The sequence below is a fragment of the Sciurus vulgaris genome (genome assembly GCF_902686455.1).
Source record: "Sciurus vulgaris genome assembly, chromosome: 8".
NCBI classification, from domain to species: domain Eukaryota; kingdom Metazoa; phylum Chordata; class Mammalia; order Rodentia; family Sciuridae; genus Sciurus; species Sciurus vulgaris.
In genome coordinates, this window is record NC_136468.1 from 115651856 (window position 1) to 115662293 (window position 10438).

Consider the following 10438-nt stretch of genomic DNA (forward strand, 5'->3'; position numbering starts at 1 on the left):
CTAGCCAAGCCTCCCATCAGATTGTATTAGTGGTCCTGACTTGGCCCCTTGTCACTATTCTGTTACTTCCATCTTTATCAGTAGCCAGAATAATTCTTTTAAGAATAGATCGTGTTACTCTGCTCAAACATTCTGTGACTTTCCCCTCTCACTTAGATTGCTTGCTCCTGGCTGCAGGCAGGCCCTGGAAATGTCTTAGTTTCTCACCCTGTGGTTCAGGTGTGCTCTCTTTCACAGTGACGATGAATTTCTATTGTTCTGTTTAGGACCTGTGAAGAAGGCAAGGGAAGAAATAGGTGGCTGCTGTTGCAGTGGTTGCCACTGATCCAGAGGTTTGCCAGTGGGCCTCAGATTCCTGGAGGCTGCCTGGGCCCGAGCCAGGGTGTGACCACACAGAATATCAGGAAGGGGAGCTGTTCCTGTTCCCTATTGCTCACTTCTGGTCAGCACACCCACATTCAGCTCATCAAAGGTTAGGAGCTTTGGTTTTGTAATCACAGTCATCAGAAAGAGAATGACATGAATTACAACACCCAACTTTTCAGATCTGAGAATATTTGATATGCCAGGTGTCATGAGGAATCAGACTTGTGCTCAAAAGTAGCCCAGCAAAGTAAAAGCAAAGTACTTCTGCAGAAGGGTGTGCTACCAAATAAGGTCTGCAGTGCAATCATACCTGGGTGGGCAGTCCACCTGCTTTTATCTTTATTGCAGCTCTGACATTTGGCTAATTGAGATATTTAAAGAAATATACCTTGTTGTTCCTCCCTCACACTGCTCTCTTGTGGAATGAAAGCATTCTTGTGGTGCATGCATTCTGACATGTATTTAGCTCTTACTTAGCTAAGTTACTCTGTCTTAACAGAGAGGTTTCTATCTGTTGGTCAGACTGACCCCTTCCCCCATCTGTTTGTCAAGGGGATGTTCAGGTGATGGATTTTGGATCTGCCACATCCATGGGCTCTGGAGCTATTGCACAACTTTTTATTCTTCTGTTTCCCCTCTGGCTGTCTTTCTTATATCTCAATGCATTCTGAAAATAGACCACTGGAGTTTCTATTTCTCACAAGAAGAAACTGAGAAAAGATTTGAACAAGTTGATCCTTAATAAGAAGTGAATGTCGCAAGAGCCTGCTGTAAGAGAATCATGGGAAAGCCTGTGGCCAAGACAGAAGCTGAGCCTGGTGGACTGGGATAAATTCCGACTGTGGTCACGAAATGTAGGTACATACACACACAGACATCACTGAACTTAAGGACACTGGTTCCACTGGACAGATGAGGAAACTGAGGCATATGAAAGAGCATGTGTTAGATGCATTATGTTACCAGTGCCCCATGTGGTCGGAAAGTTCTGGCACATACTTCCAAAGGAGGTCTTATTGATCTTTTCTAAGTTGTTATAGGCAATAGCAGTGATAGCGACAGTTACCAAAATTATTTGATATTTCTGCAAGTCTGAACTTGTCTTTCTGATTTATCCTCCTTCTGTCTGCATGTTTGGGAGGGGGAAAACCTCTTGCATATGATCTCAGGAAATCCATGTAAAATAGATCAGGTCAAAACAGCTCAACTTACAAGGTCACTGAATTCAGTTCCTCATTTTTCCTACATGTAAACCAAGTAACCTATGAAATCTCTGATGAACCCTGACTCTGCAGTTTTCATGCAGTCAGTGTCAGTGATTAGAACATAGTTTGTTTTTTGTTTTATTGTTGTTTAATTACCTTTTGCATACATTGTGCTGGGACCCTGTAGATTATCTTCTTAACAGCTCTTGGCCCTACCCTTTAAAGATTTCGTACTTCAAAGACATCGGCATATATAAAAATGGGAAACCAAAAATAGGAAATTGTACTATAAACTCAAGTAACCACCAAAGCTGGAAACAAGCTCAAACATAATCACAGTAAATTGGTAATAGTATCCATCCATGCTACAATTCCAGTCGCGTCATATCCAGTCTAGTCTGGGTAAAAGTTCTGTCTTCTCATAGTCCCATTCCTCTGGCAGTTGTCTTAAAAGTGTCTGAAACACACTAAATAATTTTGAGCAGTTGATTTTTTTTTTTTTAAATTCTAGGTGTGATTCAAGTTTTAATGTTCATTCACCTTTAAACTTTCCTTGTTCTTTTTGCCCTCTAAGATGCTGCCATTCTGCAAAGAGAGTCTTTTGATCAAGTGACCAACAGAATTGATACCATAAAAATCACAACGATAAAGGTAAATAACAGGAGGCTTACCCTGAAGTAAAAATAAATGCATGAGAAACTCTCTGCTTGTGACATGCTACTTTCTTATCAAAAGTAACAATTTGAGCTCATGGTACTAAAATTTCAAGGCAAAGCAATTAGTAAATTACCATGTTAGTGAAAAATGAATATCGGGTTAGGTATGTATCTTCTGCCAAGCTGGGAGAGCCCCAGTGAGCAGCATAGACATGTGACCCTTATTCTAGTGCAGCTCAAAATCCATCAGTCAAAAGCAATCTTTAACACAAGAGTACACAGATAACTAATCACAAGTCTAATAAATGCTATAAAGGAAATATATAGGGTATGTTGAGGAAATTCTAAGAGATCAGGAAGGTTTCCCTAGGGAAATGACTTAAGCTAAGACAGTCAATTATCTATACTCATGATGGAGGACAAAGGTATAGATCATCTAAAAATGGTATCCAGTCTCAAAATCATTTCCCACATTTAGACTGCAGTCTTAGTACATTAATACCTTCAGTGTCAACAAGTTCCCTTCATCATGTACATTTTCTTTTTTGTTCTACCCAGACATAATGTAATGATGAAATAAGAAATCTTTCATATGCTTTGTTATCCTTTGAAAGATCGAGTACAGTATTCTCTGATTAGAGTGTTTAATAATATGAGTCCTGGGCTCAGATAAAGGGAAAGCCAGGAAGATTGTTACTACATTTCTATGGTGTCATCAAGATGCATCTTGCATTTGATAATTTCAGAGGATATAAGGCTTAAAGGAAATGAACTTGGAGTAGAACCACAGTGCAGGCACTATTTGATGTAATGCTTTCCAACTTATTTCTTCATCCTTAACATATTTATATCATCACAAGTCATATATTTAATTTTTTAATGCATTATCAACTGGGCTCTTATTGATTTTCTGCCTCTGCAATTTTTTTTTAAACCTCACTTGGAGAATAAGAGAATTTAAGAGCCAGATAGAAGTGTTGAGCTTGAAAAGGTAACAGTCGTTTACTTTAGACAGTAGTAGTGGTTTCAGCAGTAGTTCACAGTTTAACAGAAAATATCAGAAAACATCACCAGTATACACTTTCACCTAAATTTTTTGAGTTTATTTTCTGACCCTTTCTGTTTTTAACTGACTCTAGTGTACTAATCCCTTTGTCCTGCTTCAGGTAGGCACCATAACCAGATTCAGTTTGTCCTTACCATTCTGCAATTGATATCTGTTTTCATTACATGGGTCATATTGGAACTCCCTAAATAGAGTTAACTACTATACAGTAACTATTAAGTAGAAGTAGTGATAGAAGAGAGAAATATTAATACACATTGAATAAAATTAATGTGAGATGAACTGATGTTCTAAAACACATACGATCAGGCCCCTCTCTTCACAGTAGCCTAAACAGTTAGAAAGTAGCCTTATAGAAGGCAGACTTCTCTCTTTTTATAATTAAATTTATATTCATGACACACTCTAGATCTTCCTGGGAATAAAAGGAAGTGTACTGTGAAAACTTTTTAAAAATATTTAAACAAGTACTACTTTGAATTACAACTATTACAGCTCCTTCTTTATGTTTCTGAGAGTTGTTGCCATCAATTGACCATCACCATAGGGAAACAGAGGGAAGTATAGGGGAATACTTGTGTTCTGTTTGTGTTCAGCTCTTTTTGTTATTGTTTTCTTTGTTATTTTAGGGGAGGGTATTTAGGCTGGTATGGGCATAAAACTCTTCCTCAAGTGGTCTGGTCCCAAAGAAGTCTGAGATATTTAGGACAGTTATTTAGTTAGTGTGATATAGCTCCTAGATAGCAATATTCTCCTCATTTAAGAAATGGGTGTTGTACAGGTACCTGAGCAAGGGTACATTTCCTTACTGCTGATGATATATGCCTTCTTCCATCAGCCAAATGTTCATAGCAAATGAGATCATCTGGAGAATAATGTTGCCTTAATGATCTAGACTCAAATCCAGCCAGAAACACATCAACACTGAACAACAAAGATCCTTGGCCTTTGTTTATTCATTCCTTCAGTGCCTTTAGAGGGAACATAGTAGAGACTCAGGATTCAAGTTAGATCTTCTGCTTTCAATGTTCTTCTTTTTAGTTGTCAATGCACCTTTATTTTATTGATTTATATGTGGTGCTGAGAATTAAACCCAGTATCTCACACATGCTAGACAAGTGCTCGACCTCTGAGCTGCAACTCCAGCCACTTAAACCTTCTTTGTTCTTTGTTGTGGGTAGAAAGAAGATAGTCCAAATTCTTGGTGTCCAAGCTGTGAGAGAATCTGGAGCTGATCGGTGCTCTCACAAACAAACCCGACAGCAGCAGGCCTCCAGAGACTGCAGAAGAAGGTGAGCACTGGGCTGGCTTATGAGTATTTCATGCAGGCTTGGGCAGCTTGCTCCCACGTAGGGAGTGTGAAAGGTGTTTTCAGCAGCACTGGTTGAACCCAGTGAGTGATGCCTGAGCTTATGAAGGTGAAGCTCATGCACTCTGTTTTTATTAAGAAAAAGCCCATTTTGTACATGATTTTTACTCTGGTCTATTAAGGGAAGAATGGGTAATGTTTAGGTGGAAATAGAATTCTCCATGCTGTCTACATCCAATTATAGGCAAAACTTTTACTGTCACAACATATTAAACCAGCCCTAAATGTTGTTTGTGGGACTCTTCATTTCTGTATATAATTTACTTAAAAATAGATGTTAGTTCTTCTGGTAACCATTAGCATTTAATGGTTAGATCATCGGATTAGAAGAGCACTTGACTTTGATTTGGTAAGGACATAATTAATATTTGCAGATGCATTAATTCCATTATGGACATAACAAAGGCATTAGACTATGTTGACTTTGACCCCTTTTCCAATAAATATTATTCAGTTTGGGAAAGCAAGATAGCCTTCCTGGGGTTCTTTTGATTGGGAAATAGAACAACAGTGGGCAGTCTTGTCCTAATATTTGGTGCTACATAATCTTATGGAAACACTCTTTTAGCACTAGCTTACCTGGTAGCTTGTACTCCCAGACCAGGCTTATTTATTGCATGTCTTCCAGGATGTTAAAAAATTTTTAATATCCTGATTTTATGCTGTTGTCACTTGACTGCTTAAACTCTTACCATCTAAATATGGATAATGCCAACTTTACTATAGCCTGAGTATCACTTAGGTGAAATGTTTGGGACTGGAAATGTTTCAGATTTTTGGAATGTTTGCATATATATAATGAGATTTCTTGGATATGGGTAGTCAGATCTCAATATGAAACTTATTTATTTTTCATATACACCAAGCCTGACAGTTGGGAATGGATGGACTCTTTTTTTTCCCCCATTTTGTTTCTTATTTTTTACAGTTCTGGGACTTGAACTGAGGACCTTGCACATGCTAGGCAAGCCCCCTGCCACTGATTTACATCCCTATCCCCTAATAGTAATCTTATGCAGTATTTTTATGCATGCTTTTTTTTTTTTTTTTGGTGTTGGGGATTGAACTCAAGGGTACTTAACTACTGAGACACATTCATTCCTTTCTACCTTTTTATATTTTATTTAGACTCAGGGTTTCACTAAGTTTCTTGGGGGCCTCATTAAATTGACTACCAAACAGCAAAAGGTTCATTGAGTATAAGTGCAATCTTAAATAAATGAAGGTTAAAAAGGTAATTTAGGAATTTTTTTTAGATACACAGATTTTAAAATTCATTTCTTTTTTAAATTTATTTATTTTGATTCATTTTGGACAAATGGGGTACAGCTGTAGTTTCTCTGGTTGTACACAAACTATCCTTTCTAACTAATTTTGTCTTGAAGTCTGCATTATCTGATATGAGTATGGATACCACTGCTTTTTTACTGAGTTCATGTGCGTGGTATATTTTTTCCCATCCTTTTACCTTTAGTCTGTGGATATCTTTTTCTATGAGATGAGTCTCTTGAAGGCATTATATTGTAGGGTCTTTTGTTTTTAAATCCAATCTGCCAGTCTATGTCTTTAGATTGATGAGTTCAGGCCATTAACATTCAGGGTTATTATTGAGATATGATTTGTATTCCCAGTCATTTTGGCTTATTTTTGGTGTTTGACTTGCTTTCTCCTTTATTTGGCCATTATTCTAGGGTAGTTTCTCCCTATGCTAACTTACATCACTGTTTTTTATTTCTTCCTCATGGAATATTTTGATAAGAATATTTTATAGTGCCAACTTTCTATTTGTAAATTATTTTAGCTTTTTTCATGGAAGGATTTTATTTCATCATCAAATCTGAAGGTAAGTTTCGCTGGGTATAAGATTCTTGGTTGGCATCCATTTTCTTTCAGTACTTGAAATATGTTGTTCCAGGTTCTTCTAGCTTTTAGGGTCTGGGTTGAAAAATCTGCTGATATTCGTATTGGTTTCCCTCTGAATGCAATCTGATTTTTTCTCACAACCTTTGAAATTCTATCTTTATTTTGTATGTTAGGTACTTTCATTATAATGTGACTTGGTGTGGATCTGTTGTAATTTTGTATATTTGGTGTCCTATAAGACACTTGTGTTTAATTTTCCATTTCATTATTTAGATTAGGGAAATTTTCTGATATTATTTCATTGAATAGATAGTTCATTCCTTTGGTTTGTATCTCTGTACCTTCCTCAATCCCAATAATTCTTAATGTTGGTCTTTTCGTGATATCCCATAAATCTTAGAGGTTTTGTTCATGATTTCTAACCATCTTCTTTTTTGGTCAACTTCGTTTTCAAGATTAAATATTTGTTTCTTCAATGTCTGAGGTTCTGTATTCCAAGTGATCTAGCCTATTGGTTATGCTTTCTATTAAGTATTTTAATTTGGCTTATTGTTTCCTTCATTTCAAGGATTTTTTTTTCAAAATCTCTATCTCTCCATTGAAATGATCTTTTGCTTCATGTGTTTGCTCTTTTAACTGTTGACTAGCGAACACTCATTGCCTGCCATTTGCTCTCTTATCTCATCATTTGCTTCTCTCGTCATTTTAATTATGTACATTCTGAACTCCTTTTCTGACATTTTTTCTACCATACTGTCATTGGATTTTATTGACATAGCATCTAGGTTTGTTTGGGATCCTTTCTTCCCTTGTTTTCTCATGTTGTTCATGTATCTTCCCTTCTAGGAGTGGGAATCTGAGGTATTGCAGCTTCCCCCCTATAGACTTAGTGTCCCTGAAGGTTTCTAATACCTCACCTTGAAGTGAGAGATCAGTAATAGCAGCATAACACACAAACAATATGCATCCTTAACTCAAATAGTCCCTTTTAAGATATTAACCACATTGTCTTAATAAACAGATAATGAATTCAATTATTATCTTCAGCTTAGCCAATAGGTTTACAATAAGGAGCATGATTTCTAATGGTGGGCAAAAAGGATGGGGAGGAGTGTAGGGTATAACATTAATGAGGTAAGAAGTGCATCTATAGAGGTACAATGTCATAGGAGTAGTGAAAGCGGAATTCAAAGAAATTCATTGTTAGCATGTGAAAAGGGAAGAGACTCCAAGGAGACAGATACATAAGGAGAAAATAGGATGAGAAAAATATTAATAAAAGAGAAGTAGGAATAATAGTAGGTATATGAATAATTGTAATATTATTAGTACTATAAAAAGTACAATAAAACTGTACAGGAATATTCAAACCTCCTACTCTTCAGTAGCCTGATGCCTGGCAGGAACTTAATGCTGTACCACAAGAAGGGTGATGTCCCTTTAGGGATGGTGGACTCCAGGTGGGCTGTAATCCCTGCTAGTGGGCAGAGGTGGCCCCACTTATTGACAGATGGTCAGTGGGCACATGGGTGATAAATCTCAGTCTGGGTCCGGGCTGGGCTGGGCCTGGTTTTCTGGGCCAGGACTCCCTGGTGCGGAAGTCTTGCACAGAGGCACTGGGCTGGGTCAGGGTCTCTTGGGATATTTTTAAAGAAATATGTAGAAATATAAGCTACGTTGATCTTCTTTGGTGTTAAGAGATTAAGGATTCTATCTCTGTGGGGACAAAATGAAGTTCTTTTAAGTGTTAGACTTTTGATAGAAATTCTCCTATTCTGTTGGCTGAAATAGTGTCTTTAGAATGAAGAAGATACAGGTCATCTGGTGGCGTTGCTCTCTTTTTAACTACTAGAAAAGAATTGGAGGAGTTGGTGGAGACAGCAGAGAAAGAGAGAGAAAGAGAATGCTTTGAAAAGATAGTCTCTGGGGCTAGGGCTGTAGCTCAGTGGCAGAGTACTTGCCTAGCACGTGTGAGGCACTGGGTTTGATCCTTAGCATCACATTAAAAAGAAAGAATGGCATGCTGTCAATCTGCAATTACAAAAACAATTTTTAAAAAAGATACAAAATTTTTCAAATCACATACAAATACATATTAAAAACCTAGTGCAGAAGGATTGAGTGGGTTTTGTCCCAGGAATGCAAGGTTGGTTCAACATTGGGAAATCGATAAATGTAATTCACCACATCAACAGACTTAAAGAATCACATGATTATTTTAATAGATGCAGGAAAAGCATTTGATAAAATACATCACCCCTTCATGCTCAAAACACCAGAAAAAATAGGAATAGTAGAAACATACCACCCATGTAAAGGCTGTCTATGCTAAGCCCATAGCCAACATCATTTTAAACGGAGAAAAACTGAAAGCATTCCCCCTAAAATCTGGAACAAGGCAGGGATGCCCTCTTTCACCACTTCTCTTCAACATCATCCTTTGAACACTAGCCAGAGCAATTAGACCAAGAAATTAAAGGGATACGAATAGGAAAACAAGAACTTGAACACTATTTGCCGAGAGACATGATTCTATATTTAGAGGAGACAAAAAATTCCACCAGAAAACTTCAAGAACTCATAAATGAATTCAGTAAAGGAGCAGGATATAAAATCAGCACTCATAAATCCAATGCTTTTTTATTCATAAGTGATGAATCCTCTGAAAGGGAAATTAGGAAAACTACCCCATTCACAATAGCCTCACCACAAAAAAAAAAAAAAAAAAAAAAAAAAAAAAAAAAAAAAAAAAAAAAACCTTGGGAATCAAGCTCATAAAGGAGGTGAAAGACCCTTCCCCTGCTACTGGCTGTTTTGCATTCTGCTGTAGTTTCCTTTCTTCACAGTTGCTGGACATGACCCCTGCCACCCCCCCTTGCTGGTCCTGCAGTTACAGTTGAGGATTTTGACTATGATGGACTCATATGTGTAATGGCCTGTTGAGTTGTTTTTAGTGACACCTTTTGTTTGCTGCACACCTCATTGGCTTGCTTACCAATACCAACAAGATGTGGTTTCTTTCATAATCAAACCAGAACACATATGGCTATCCTGAGACTTTATAGAGCATGTATTGTTTGTTATATGAACTTAACCTCCCTTGTTTTCTCATATTAAGAAATATAAATCTACTTTGTTCTAGTGGAGCTATATTGGTCACACAAGCAATTTTGGCTCTGTTTAGTGAATAAATTCAAGGTTTTCATGACTTCATTTGAGCTTATTTCATATCAGTGATAAGAGGCATTTTACTATGTCTAAACATTTCCTTCTTCTTTCACTGTGTTTTACTAAAGTCTCTCCCACCTCCCCTGGTTCTTAAGAGAACAAAAAATCTGCTTTGATTCTTATGTTTATGGATTCCTTCCTTCTTTGAAAGCAAGTGCTAACAGATGGTGGGCACAATGCAGTGTTCTAGTGAATACTGTAGGTCTTGGGCTTTAGGCATGTGCAGGGTTGAAATGGGCAAGACTCAGTGGACAAGGTGCGGAATGAGAGAACCTCTGCCCCTGTTCTACCAGAGAAGATCCACATAGCCCCATTCTATATTTTGAGTTACAATATAAGATCATGTTTATAAAAGGGAAAAGAAAGTTCTTGCTTACCTTACTTTTTTTTAAATAAAGGGCTTAAAAGCCATTGCTAGACAGAGGTCATAAAGATAGGGCTAAAGCTTTCTTTTCAGTTTCTGGACCTAAACCCTTTAACCCACACAGAAAAAAAAAAAAGAAAGAAAGAAAAGAAAAAGAAATTAACTGTTTTACTAAGTGCCAAGCAAGAACAAAAATCTCTCTTTGTCAAACACCCCCCCACATACACACACACCACTCCACAAAATAGGCAAAATCTGGTCATTCCACTCAGGGAAATCTACGTTTAAAGTTTGGAGCAACTATGGTGAGTGGGTTGCTCA

General features: G+C 37.4%; 1 long non-coding RNA gene across 1 annotated transcript; it reads left to right on the forward strand.

Annotated features, from left to right (window-relative positions):
- The first annotated feature begins 247 nt into the window (after positions 1-247).
- On the forward strand, positions 248-4844 carry LOC306668299. Its single transcript, XR_013765843.1, has 3 exons — positions 248-472; positions 2146-2222; positions 4475-4844. It is a non-coding gene; the product is annotated as an uncharacterized lncRNA (long non-coding RNA).
- Positions 4845-10438: the final 5594 nt, after the last annotated feature.